At 36.0% G+C, this 14,379-nt stretch overlaps 1 protein-coding gene across 12 annotated transcripts in view; it reads right to left on the reverse strand.

The window, feature by feature from the left end:
* The window catches only part of EDA (ectodysplasin A), a 283,804-nt gene that overhangs the window by 207,763 nt on the left and 61,662 nt on the right, over positions 1-14,379 (reverse strand). The window lies entirely within an intron of this gene.

Genomic DNA, 14,379 nt, shown 5'->3' on the forward strand with positions numbered 1-14,379 from the left:
AAAAAGTGATAAAACTGAAAAGAATAGGGATATCAACAATTATAGTTGGATATTTTAACACTCTTCTCAGCAATCAATAAAACATGTAGACAGAAAATCAGTAAGCATATAGAAATACACAACTCTATTAATCAACTTTACCTAATTGACATTTATAGAACACTCTACCCAGCAAGAACAGAGTACATAGTCTTTACAAGTGCACAAGGAGTATTCACCACATCTTGGTGAATACATAAAATGAACCTCAAAAAGTCTTCTTATCAATTGTAGTAAAAAGCACATAACATAAAAGTTACCATCTTAACCATTTTTAAGTGTACAATTCGGTAGTGTTATGTATATTCACATTGTGCAACAGATCTCCAGAAGTTTTTCATCTTGCCAATCTGAAACTCTATACCCATTATACCCATGAAACAAGTCTCCTTTTCTCTGTCCTCCCCATTCATGGTAATCACTATTCTATTCTGTTACACATATAAGTGGGATCATATAGAACTTGTCTTTTTATGAGTGGCTTATTCCATTTAGCATAATATCCTTAAGGTCCATTCATGTTGTAGCATGTGACAGCAGGATTTCTTTGTTGTAGTTTAAGATTTTACAATTCAGTCAAATGGGGTTTTCAGCTAGATTACATGCTCCAGATTCAAAACATTTTTGAGCAATGGGTCCGAATCAGTGAGATAAAATGTAAATTAATGGATGTAAATTCCCACCATTGACAGTTCAACAATACCACCAACACCACTATCAACAACTATAACAAGAGCTGTCTTTATCAGACACTTACTGTGTGCCAAGTTCTATGCTAATAATTTTACATGCTTCATTTTCCTCAATACTCCCATCCTTTCTATAAAACAGACACTTGATTATTAGGAACTCTATTTTAAAAACATGGAAACCAAAGCTTACAATGTAATATCTTCAATGTCACGTATATGGTAAATATCTGCATTGACATTCAAATCTAGCTATTCAGTTGCCAAGCCTAACCTTTGCATGCTAATGCTTCTTGGAAAACCAGTTGAACAAATAAAGACAGCATGGTGAAATCCTCAGGTAATTTCAACTGAGACTGAGTTTACCACCATCTTAAGGTAAGCATGGGGGCTAAAAAACCAATACAATGTTAGGTGTCATGGGGTTTTCCTTACTTTTTAAGGATGAATAATATTCCATTGTAGACCACATTTTTTATCCATTCATCCATCGATGGACATTTGGGCTGCTTCTACCTCTTGGCTATTGTGACTTGTGAACGTGGATGTGCAAATATCTCTTAGAGACCTTGCTTTCAATTCTTTTGGCTATATATCTAGAAGTGGGATTGATGGATCCTATGGTAGTTTTATTTTTAATTTTTTGAAGAACCTCCGTACTGTTTTCCATAGTGGCTGCACCAATTTACAATGCCACTGACAGTGTACAGAGTTCTAATTTCTCCACATCTACAGCAATACTTATTATTTTGTCTTTCAATAGCAGCCACCCGAATAGGTGTAACAAAAAGATTTTTAGGAACTGAAATCATACAAAGTATGTTCACTAACCACAATGGAAATAAAGTGGAAATTAAAAACAAATATATGCAAAAATGCCCCAAATATCTGGAAATTAAACGACACACATCTAAATAACCCACAAGTCAAAGGAGAATTCTCAAGAGAAGTTTAAAATATTTTGAACTTAATAAAAATGAAAAATCAACATATTAAAATTTCTGGGGTGTAGCTACAGCAAAATGGACAGGGAAAATTATCCTATTGAATTTTTATATTAGAAGAGCACAAAGGACTAAATAAAATTAGTAACTTAAGTTCCCAATTTAAAACATTAGAGAAACACAGCAAATTAAAACCAAAGCAAGAAGAAAGGATATAAATAAGGGTAGAATTCAATGAAATTATTTATGTTTCTATTTTTAATCAAACCAAAATCTGATTCTTTTAAAAGATCAATAAAGTTGATTAACCTATAGCCAGGCAAACCAAGAAAACAGGAGATAAAACACAAAATAAAAAGGGGGTATCACTCGACCCTACAAACAGTGAAAAGATAATAAAGGAAAACTATGAATAACTATGCCCATAAATTTGACAACTTAGACAAAATATATCAATTCCTTGAAAAATAGAAACTATAAAAGCTCACCGAAGAAGAAATAGATAACCCAAATAGCTGCACATCTATATTAAAAGTATATTTGTTGTTAAAAACCTTCCAACAAGAAAAACTTCAAGTCCAGATGGCTTCACTGGTAAATTCTACCAAACATTTAAGGACAAAAAAATATCAACTTTACACAAACTTCCAGGAAACACAAGAGAAGAGAGAACTTCCCAACACATTTTATATGAGGCTACTACTATCCTGATACCAAAGCCAAACAAAAATATTATAAAAAAGGAAACGAGATCAATATCTCTCATGAACACAGGGGTAAAAATCTTCTAGAAAATATTCAAAAATCAATCAATGTAACTCACCATATCAACAGGATAAAGAAAGAAACGCACATGATCGTCTTAGGTACAAAAAAAGCATTTGACAAAATTCAACATCTATTATTTTTTTAATCTAATAATCATTTGCCTTTTTAAATTTTTATTTTTCAACTAGAGTTGACATTCACTATTATTTTAGTTTCAGGTGTACAGCATAGTGGTTAGGCATTTATATAATGTATGAAGTGATCTATTCTTGATTTAAAAAACTTTAAGCAAACTAGGAATAGACAAAAAAACTTCTTCAGTCTGATAAAGATCATCTATTAAAAAATCTAGAGCTAACAATATAATGGTGAAAGATTTAATGTTTTCCCCCTAAGGTGTAGAACAAAACGTGTATCTCCATTTTTGTCACTCTTATTCAACAACATAGCAATTTCAGGTGTACAGCATAGTGGTTAGGCATTTATATAATGCCTTAGGGGAAACTTACAGCAATAAATGCTATAAGTGCTTAGGGGAAACTTATAGCAATAAATGCTTATATCAGTAAAGGAGAAAGGTCTCAATTCAATAATCTAAGCATTAAACTTAATAAAGCTAGAAAAAAATAGCAAATGAAGCTCAAAATAAACAAAATGAAACACGTAAAAATTACAAGAAGAAAAATCAATTTTTTAATTGAGAAAAGTTGATGAAATAAAAAGCTGGTTCTTTAAAAGATGAATATAATTGATAAATCTCTACCTTACAAACTGAGACTAAAAGGAAAAAAGACACAAATTACCAATATCAGGAATAAAAGTGGGGCTAACACAACACACCCTGCAGACATTAAAAAGACAAAAAGGGGGACTATGAACAACTCTATGCCTATAAATTCAACACTTAGTTGAAAAAGACCAATTACTTGAGAGATACAAAATAATAATATTCATTCAAAAAGAAACAGATGACCTGAACAGTTTTATACCTAATAAATTGAATTTATAGTTCTAAACTTTCCAACAAAGAAAATTCCAGGTTGACATGGTTTCACTGGAGAAGTCTATCAAATATTTAAAGAATTAAAGTATAATAAAACTCATCAATTTTAAGTAAACAATTTGATGAAATTTGACATGTATGACTATCATCCTGGGATAAAAGCAGAAAGCTGATGTTAATACATATTCAGCAGCACTACCTTACATAAATCAATAAGGGAGAGGGTTATTTTTCATTAGATTTCATAAATATTTTTCATTCTGGTGCACTGATCCAAAGTCACAGAAGGTAGACCCTTTTATTTACTAAAGTACTCATGTCACAGGGCAATTTCCATTTCCAACATCACACACACACACACACACACACACACATGCGCGCGCACGCAAACTTTTTGAGCATGTATTGTACACAAGAGTGAACTAAAGTCCTTTCCTCCAAGTAACTAACAGTCTAGTTGTAAAGGTAAAACCTAAAATGTCAAAGGAGGACCCAGAGAGGTACGATTTGAGGGTTTGAAGACTGGATAGAATTTAGAAAGCAAGAAGATAAGGCTACTACTTCCATTCACATCTTAGCAGTCATTTCATAGTAGTAAGACAGTGTGCTTGCTGTCTCTCAAACTTCAGGAGTTCATTCTTACGTCTTGTCTTGGTAAATGACATGGCCTTTTTTCCACCAAGTCATACTCCTTCATGTTTTGAAAATCCCCCTCAAGACTCATCTGTAGGATGGATGAACTGATTAATTCATTATTTTCCCATTCAGAAATATTTACCAAGCACCTAATAAATTTAGGTACTGCGGATACAGCAGTGAACAAAACAAAACCCCAATCCTGAAAGAATACTATCATTTTAAGGGGAATAAACAAATAAATAAATGGAAACTATGTAAAGTAGTAGAAAAGAGTTGAAGAAAAATCAAGCAGGAGAACACGTCAAACAAAGATAGTGGACAGAAAGGTGTACAGGATGGCCTGTGATTTGAAGAAAGACCCAAAAGAAGCAAGGAAGCAAACCAGATAGTGTGCATGTGTGGAGGTGGGAGGGAGACATTCCAGAGCGATCGGAAAGTGCAAAGGTCCCAAGACATGCTTGGCATGTTTAACTGGTACTGAGAATAAGGGGGAGTGGTAGAAAATATGATCAAAGAGGTAGCTTTGTGTAGGCTATGTTAAGGACTGTTGAGATAAGAAGCCAATGGAAGCAGAAGAGTGAGAAGATTTGAATTATGTTTTAAAAGGACCATTACAGCTGCTTTGCGGAAGCTGAGATACCAGTTAGGAGGCTATTGAAATAATCTAGTTCAGAGATAATGGTGGTTTATATCACGGTGGTAGCAGTGGAGAGGATGTGAAGTAGTTTGGATATATTTAGAATGTTTAGCTGATAGAATTGTTAATGGGTTGTCTGTGAGGCGTGAGAGAAAGAGAAGAACTAGGGAATAATTGCTGGAGCAATGCCCTTTCGTAGACAAGAGATGGAATCTAGTGCAGAGGTGAAGGGGTTGGCTTTAGATAAAAGCATGGGCAGTTTATCTATAGTTACAGGAGAGAAGGTAGAAAAAACAGGCACACATACAAGTAGATGAGTAGGTGTGAGAATAGAAAATTTTAGAGGTTCACAACTGATTGCTTTCTCTTTTCTCAGTGAAAGGAGAAAATTGAGCTGAAGTGATGTGATGGAGATTTAAGGAGAGAAGAGAGGCCAGGAAAGTCATCCAAGGATATCCAGTCTGACCAAACTGACTCAGATCCAGTTATTCACTTCACCAAATCCTAAGTACATCCACATCAATTTCCACCCAGATGTATTCAGTTTTACTTAGTTGATATATGTTCATATATGATCTGTATTTGCTCTGGTTCCTTCATTAAACCCTCACCCAATGGGGGTATTCTAAATGTGCAGTTTATTAGGAAGAGAAAAACAGATGTGGATCATCCATTTATTTATGACGAGAAACCTCTATACCAAGAGGTATGGATGTATTCTGTCTACTACCTTTGTGACACCTCTCAAATCTGGGCTCTTTTCTCCATGTTCATTGCCAATGCCCTCCAACAGGCCTCCAACATTTCTCACTTGAGCCATTGCACTAGCATCTTAATGCATTTGTCTACCTTTCCTCTCCCCTCTGTTCTGCACAACTCCTCTGCTTAAAATCCCTCTTCCCTTTCTCAAGTTAAGGACCTCAACTTCTCCTGCTGAGTCTGTCACTCCATCCCCTTCTCTTTTCTCACATCCTACACTCTAGCCATGCCAAATTATATCTGACCCCTGAATACATCAAATCCTTCAATTCTCATTTGCTTTATCTGAAATGCGCATCTGCCCTTTCTCCACAAGATATTTTTTGAGTAATCATTAGACACTTAGCTCAAATGCCACCTTCTCAGTAGCACCACAGGCAGATGTAACCTCTCTTTTGTGCTCACATGCCTCCCCTATCACACTCATTTTATTGTATCAAAATTATTTAGCTATCTAACTTCCCTACTAGCTCTATTACTCATCCTTTATCATAAGCACTTAGCACAGTGCCTGGCACATAGTATATCAACAAATGTTTATTGAATGACTTCATTGTAGAAGTGAAGGGATAAAAAACAGCAGAAAAACAAAAATATCAGTTGATAGGTGAAACACGATTAAGAATTCTTTCAGTCAAACAAGGTAAATTTCTATGACATGTTTTAGGAATAGGGGAAAAAAACAGAAAATATCAACAATCTTAAAGAAGCAGATTTAACTTTTGACAAAGACGGTAAAATGAGACCTGACAGGATAATTCACAACACAGCAAACACTCCTTTTAATCAATTATACACAGCAACAGATGGAACAGGCTTTTATTCTGAAGTGTTTTTAAGACAGATGTTGACTCTAGAAGAAAAACATCTGTAGATTTCTGCTTGTAATAGTAGAAATATCCCAAGTTACTGCATACTCTACACAATAAAGAACAAATGCTGTGATGTGTGTGGATTTGCAGTTTAAAAAGCACTTTCACATGTATTATCTCATTTAATTCCCACAATAATCCTGTCAGGTAGGTATTATGTCCTCCTTTTAGAGATGAGGAAATGTGGCTCAGAGAACCACTAATCCAAGATCACATAGTCAGTAAGAGATTAAGAGACACAGCTGGAGTTCTGACCCAGGTCTGTCAATCTGTTGTTCACTGTACAGGCCGAGTTGATGTTTTCATGGCTTCCCAACAAGGACACTAAAGTGAAGCCAATAAATTGTTGAAGTTTTTTTTTTATTTTCCATCTTTTTTTCCCCTTCTTGGTCCTTCAGTCTGAATAGAATATTTCCTACTGACCTTTCTTCCACTTGACCAATCTTCTCTTGAGCTGAATTTGCTGTTAAATTCATCTATTAAATTTATTTTTAGTTATTATAATATTCAGTACCAGAATTGCCTTTTTTTCATTCATAATTAAGTTCTCTGCTGAAATTTTTCATCTCGTCAAGTATTATGAACATAGTAATCACAGATAGTCTGATGCTCCTAACTCTAATGTCTCAACCACATGTCATGACCCTTTTACTGTCTATTTTTAATTGTAGCCCTATGATCCAGTGTTATAGGTTGAATTGCATTCTCCCCAAAAATTCATATGTTGAAGTCTTACCCCCTATTATCTCAGAATATGACCTTATTTGGAAACATGGTCTTTATAGAAGTAATGAAGTTAAAGTGAGTTTACTAGGGTGGGCCCTAATCCAATATAACTGGTATCCTTATAAAAAGGGGGAAATTTGGACAAATGGATACACACAGAAGGAAAACAATGTAAAGAGACATAGGGAGAAGATGATTATTACAAGCCAAGGACAGAGACCTGGAACAGATCCTTCCCTCATGGTATTCAGAAGGAAACAAACCCTGCCAATACCTTGATTTTTGACTTCTAGCACCCAAAACCATGAGACAATAAATTTTTGTTGTTTAAGCCATCCAGTCTGTGGTATTTTGTTATGGTAGCCCTAGCAAACTCATACTGGTAAGCCTAGTCATTTTTGATTAAATGCCAGACACTGCATATTAAAAGTTAGAGGAGCTTTGGATGATATTATCTTCCTTCAGAGAAGATTTGCTTTGCCAGATGATGAAGGACAGATCACCTTAATCCTACCTGAGATTGAGCTGATTCAAAGCTGTGTTTTAGTCTTGTGAGGAATGGCATTTTTCTAGTTCATCTTTACTCCTAGAGTTTAGCCCTTTAGGGATCCCAACTGAAAACCTGGGGTAATAACCAGGGTCCCTCCTCTTTGGCAGGCTCTAAACTCCAATTTATGTCTCTCTAGCATTGTGAAATTACGGAAAGCTATGCTTAGGTACTCAGATTTGTATCTGTCACTTTTTGCTTAACTTCTCAACATCTTTGACCTGTACCACTTACAAATCAGTAAATGATACAAGGGAAAGAGTAGCATAAAATGCTGGACTAAATTCATTGTATTTTTTTCTCTGGCATCTTGGACCCTGAAGTCCTGATTATAATGATAGCCCTGAAATCTAAATTTTGTTTCTATGGCTTTGCCAGACTTCTGAAACCTCTGCTCGACTTCTGTCTCTTAGTTACTACTTTTGGTTTGGCTTTTCAGTCTCACTACTCATATTACTTACATTGGCAAATGCTTTGAAGGAAAATGTAGCACAGAATGTTGGGCTCACCTCAATACATCTCTCTTCTCTTGGATTTTGACTCCTAGTTGCTTTGGTAGCTCTCTGATGCTTTCAGACAAGTATTTTGTAATTGTATCAAGATTTTCTAGTTCTTCTTGAGGGACAGTTGGTCTGATACAAGTTAGTCTGTCAAGCCAGAAGCAGAAGTCCCCAGAGTCATGGTTTTTAATTCCATTGATATGCCTGCCCTTGGTTCGTTCATTCATCCATCCATTCATTCCAACATGTACTGAGCACATGGTATGTGTCAATAACTCTGTAAGACTCTGGGAAAACAAAAACTCCCTGTCTTAAAGAAACTCACAATGGAATTGGTGGGGGTAAGACCACAGACACAAATGGTGAAAATACAATGCTGAAGTGTTTAAAACTAGAGGTGTGTAGAAGATGCAATATGGGAGAAATGGAAGTAACTATCTTTGTCTGGCACGAGGTCAAAAAATAATCACAAAATAGAAGACATTTGAGGTAAGTCAGGAAGAATATGACTGATGAATGAGAAGTTAGAGAGAGAAAAGAAAGGCACTTCAGTAGGAGATAACGTTATTTATGTAAAGATATGGCAGTAAGAATGGAAAATTATGATTAGTTTGGTATTGGTGGAGCTAGAAGAGAGATAGGTTGTGGCATGGCATAAAGGGGGAAATGAAGGCAAAATTCTGATTGTGGAGGGCTCTCTGTCCTAAAAGTTACTGTTCAGGTAGTTAATAGATAATGGCATTCCTAGAGGTAGAAGTCTATCACATGTTCCATTGGATTCGTGGAAAATTTAACAACAGAAATTTAAGACTTCACCAGTCAGTGGCTTATAAATTTAAAGACAGCATTATTTTGCTTACAAAGTAATGTAGTAGGATTACTAAGCAATGAAATAAAATCTTTGAGTCACCTAACTAGTTTATAGAGAAAAGAAACAAAACTTCTAAAAACACTCTAGTAGATACTGTGTAGCCAAGAATTTAAATGATTTGAGTCTCATTTTCTAAATTTATTGGCTCAGTTTTTTATTGCAAAGTTCATCGAGCAGCAAAAAAACTTTTAATTTTGCGGAGAAATTTTGTTCATTTTTGCCTTCAATGCCATTGCCATCAGAGAGCAAGCTATTAAATGCCTACTTACTTGTGAGACTGAATATCCAGTAAGTCTGATAAGATTTCTCCCTATTGCAAATTTAAAAATCTAAGATGCCAGACAACACATACAACTATCCCACAAAGATACCAAGAAAGCAGTATAAAAACACTGAACATCTACATAAACTGACAAGAAGAAGTGTTTACATGATCTATGCCTCAGGGAAATGTCACTTCTGTGACACTCAGGTCAGTACAGTTTAATGAAGGAGATGAGATTTCTAGCTCTCTCAGGCTGACAGCCAAGAAAGAGTTTGGCAGACAAAGGAGAAGACATTATTCCAGACACATGGTACAATGTGGAAGTAGTCTAAGCAGGAGAATCCTGCACAAAAGAGAAGAATATGTTTCTCTAAAAAAAAGCAAAGTCATAGATTGGGCTAAAGGAAGAGACAGGGGAAGAGCAGTAGGCTATGAAAGCCCAGAGAGGGGTCATCTGCAGTTCACGTCCAAGGGATCAGTCCTTTAAATCTATATTTCTGCTGGCAAGTTACAATTATGTAATTGAACACAAAGCATCCCCAACCACCATTTATCAATCCTTTATTTCCCCAAAGGACTCAAGAATATTCTACAAGCATATAAACAAACCACATCTAGGAATTAATTTACCAATGAAACATCACTGAGAAAGCATAGTACCCACCTAACCTCTGCACAGCACCATTTCATGATACCAACAAAGAAAACACTAGACCTTGTGCCATTTCAGTTAGATTCCTAATACTGGAATCTAAATTAACCAAGTTAGAATTTGGTCATAATGCCAATGCTGGCCCTCAAAGGTTAGAGTTAGCAAGAACTTAGTTCCGAACATCTCCAAAAGAATAACAACAATTTGAATTCCTATTCTCCACATGGGAGGAGGTGGAGAGCTAAAAAAAAAAATAGGTGGAGGGAAACAGGAAAGATTGAATCCCTGGAGAAAACTCACATCTTTAAGATTACATAATACTGCCCAGAACTAACTGAACTACAGTAGAAAAATTTCAAACACATTCCAACATGCCCCTAATTAAGATAGTTTTGGGAGGTTCCAGAATTATAGGTATCAAACATGAAACCTAAAGAATTCACCAAGATTAAAAAGATTACCAACTTTAACTCAGAGGAAAAACACACTGGAAGAAACAGGTTAGTTAGAATGCATTCATAATGATGTCAATTTGTTGACCTTCATACAATTGCTACATCATTTTAGGTACAATTGTTAGTGATAAACATCTGAATGACAATGGGTTGGGCACTGTACAAAATATAAAATTAGATGTGATTCTTGTTCAGAGTTCAAATCAAGTGTCTTATAAACTTCATTTTTTTCACCAGAGAAGTATATTGATGTACCATAACCACAAACTTATTTTAAAACACAGTAAGAAATACAGGTAGGACATACAATAATGTGAAATGTCTAACAAGCAAGAATTTTTGCAGCATGTAGAAGCAAGCTGGGTACCCACATGAGGTATGCATTTTGAAGTATTTATGGATGGTTAACCAGAAAGGCTAATTTAACACCTACACATCAACTGCATGGAGACAGAGCTGTGAAATATTTGCATTTACTACACAGTAAGAGGACCATCACCAGCACTAGCATAGGAATGCCAATCGCAATTAAGTTAGATGAAATTTCTCAATTTAAAAGATATGCAATCTCCTTCTCCGAGAACTTGAATTTACATAAGCTGACTGGGAGCCTCTCAAAAATGAAATTCTGATTATAAAATTAACAAAAAGAAAAAGAAAAAAGGATAGGTATCAAAAGAGATAGCTGTAAAAAGTTGTCTATAATCCCAGATTTTAAAAATGTACAATAACGTAATAGCATTTATTGAGTACTTACTGTGTCAGGAACTTTGCTACATGCTTAATGTTTACTATCTCACTCAATCCTCATAACAGCCCTGTGAAGTTGGTCCTATTAGCAGTAGTAGTAGTATTTACATTTTATGGGATTGGTTATTTAACCCCTGAGCTTCCATTCGTCACACATCCAGAAAGAGATAGAGGTGAGAAACACAAGTCTGTGACTCTCAGGTTGATATACATCACTGTACCAATGTAACAAGGGAGACATAACCAATGATGATAACTACAAGAGAGCGACATGTGCCTGCAAAACAATAAATCAAGGTTCAGAATAACCTGAGCCTTAGAAAGACATATATTCGAGGATATCAAAAGGGGACTTCAAATTGCCATCTGCAATAAGAAGAAATATGTTAGGTGACAAAAAGAAAGAAAAAAAGCCCAATCCTTACTTTATTTCCATGTATCCTCTGTTTAGAAACAAGTAAGGGTACAACAAACATTAGCAGAAAGGAACTGAAAACAGACACGAGATTAAGAAGCACTTGTCCCAGAATAATCACATTCCAGGATACTGGAAAGACCTTGGGCTAAGATTTCCAAACCGCTGTCTAGACAGAATTGTGAATAATGTGAGAGGGACAGAAGTCTGGAGAAAGGCAAATGTAGTCTTGATTTTCAAAAAGAAGAAAGTCATGTTTGCAAGGTAAAGTACATTTAATCTCAATTCTAAGCAAGTTGTGTAGAACAAATTATTAAAGAAGAAGGAGGACTTCTGATCTGGGCAGAATGATGTTTTTTCTCTTCTCATACCAGCTAAGCACAACTATAAACGCAATAGAGAAAGGCTGCTCTGACCCGGAGTCTCCAGATCCTCCACCCTCACAAGAAAGGTCAGCCTAGGTAGACTCATTCTTCTCCAGAATCTAACAGGAGCTCCTCTGACAACATTAAGTAAGTCCAGTATTACCAGTACAGAGGATCAGTTGGGCCTAAAAGAGTTGTTGATTCAATTCCAATGTGTGGGTTAGGGAGTTATTTGCACACCAACAATTCTCCAACACCAGCAGGGTATCCAAGAATTCAACTTAATTCTGACACTATCTACCTGGAGAAAACATCAGATTCCACAAGTTAAGGGTTCAGTCTTACAAGACTACTCTTCCTTACTTCAGATGTCAGTTGCAAGTCCAGGTTTACCATCGGTGCTTTTGACCAACCAGCTCTATAAATCAGATATTCCAATGACCTATTCCTTAAATTCTATTAATTTGCTACAGCAACTCACAGAACTCAGATAAACGTTTTACTTACTGAATTACAGGTTTACTATAAAAGGATATAACTCAGGAACAGCCAGATGGAAGAGATACATAGTAGGAGGAAAGGATGTAGAGTTTCAATACCTGCTCTGAACATGCTACTCTTCCTGAATCTCTATATGTTCACCAACCTGGAAGCTCTCTGAACCCTCTCCTTTTGAGTTTTATGGAGGCCTCATAATTAATCGAACCATTGGCTATTGGTGATTGATTCAATCTCCAGCCCCTCTCCCCTCCCCAGAAAGCAAGGGGTAGAAATGAAAGTTCCAATGCTCTAACCATGGTTGGTTCTGCTGGCAACTAGCCCTGATCATTAGGTGCTTTTCAAAAGTTACCTCATTAACATAAACGCAATTGTGGTGGAAAGAGGCTTGTTATGAATAACAAGACACCCATTTCACTTTAAGGGCTCTGAAGCAGTTATAGGACTGAGGATAAGAGACCAAATATCATAACAAAAGAAGTTCACATTGCTCTTATCACTTGGGAAATTCCAAGGGTTTGAGGATCTATGATCCAGGAACCATAGATTAAGACCAAATATATATGGGAAATATATTTGAGTCATATGAATGAACAAATACCCATTTCTTATAAATCATAATATTCCCAGAGCCTAGCCAGAAATAAGTAGCCAGCATAGGTACTCTAATTCCTCACCAGGTCTGGGACTCTCCTTGCCTATACAGAGATACTGAGGTTGGCAGGCAGGGCACATGAAAGACCCAGCTACAGCAGGCAGACTGGTCTGAAAAGCTTCTTTATCCCTATGGTCCCCAAATTCTCCACCTCCACTCAAATACACTAGTAGTGAAGATGGAACCAGAAATGGGACTCAAGTCACAAGAAACACTCAATTCCAGGAAGGTTCTGTATCTCACAGACCCAATACTCTCCTCCCCTGCCCAGAGACAATGGGCCAGTGTCAGGTGGGGGACACTAGTGGAGAATCCCACTGTGCCCTTCCTTTATTAGAGACATCTAGTGGCAGGTCTGGGCAAACCCTTTCTGCCCTGTCAGGCATCACCAGCAGAGACCAGTAGGAACCTCAGCAGTACCACATAAACCAAGCAAACAAAAACAATACCAGAAAGTCTACAAAAATCAAACTGCCATTCTAACTACTACCCACAAAAGTAGGCCAAGACTCACATACTAAACCTAAATAAAGCGCTGTCTACTAAAATAAAAAATTTAAATAGGACCCAGAGTCTCCTAATGTGATAGATACACATCCATAATAAAGTCAAAAATCATCCATCATACCAAGAAACAAGAAAATAACAACCTGAAAGAGAAAATACAATCAATTGAGGCCAACACTGGGACAAATCAGACATTGGGAATATATGACAAGATTTTAAAGCAGCCATCATAAAAATGTTTCAAATAATCAATTATGAATTCCCTTGAAACAAATGAAAAATAGAAATAGGAATTGTTAGAAAAAAAACAAGTAGAAACTATAGAAATAAAAAATATAATGACAAAAAAAAAGATTGCTGGAAGGCTCAATAATATAATGGAGATGACAAGGGATAGGATTAGTGAACTTGAGGACAGAATAGTAGAATTCATCCAGTCTGAACAACAGAGAAAACATAGACTGAAAAAATATGAACAAAGCCTCAGGTACCTACAGGACAATAACAAAAGATTCAATACTTGCATGATTGGAGTCTTGCATGAAGAGAGTTAAAAGAATGTGGAGATGAAAGAATATTTGAAGAAACAATGGTTAAAATTTCCAAAATTTGGCAAAAGACATACATCCAGGAAGCTGAGCAAACTCCAAACAGGACAAACTCAAAATAAATCCATGCCAGGACACATGGTAATTAAATTTTTGAAAACTCAGGACTGAATAAATATCTTGAAAGCAGACAAAAATAAATGACACTTTAGCTATAGGAGAACACCAATTCAAAAGGCCAAGGATTTCCCTTCTGAAACCATGGAGGCCAATAT

Source organism: Pteropus vampyrus, unplaced genomic scaffold (genome assembly GCF_000151845.1).
Source record: "Pteropus vampyrus isolate Shadow unplaced genomic scaffold, Pvam_2.0 Scaffold191, whole genome shotgun sequence".
NCBI classification, from domain to species: Eukaryota; Metazoa; Chordata; class Mammalia; order Chiroptera; family Pteropodidae; genus Pteropus; species Pteropus vampyrus.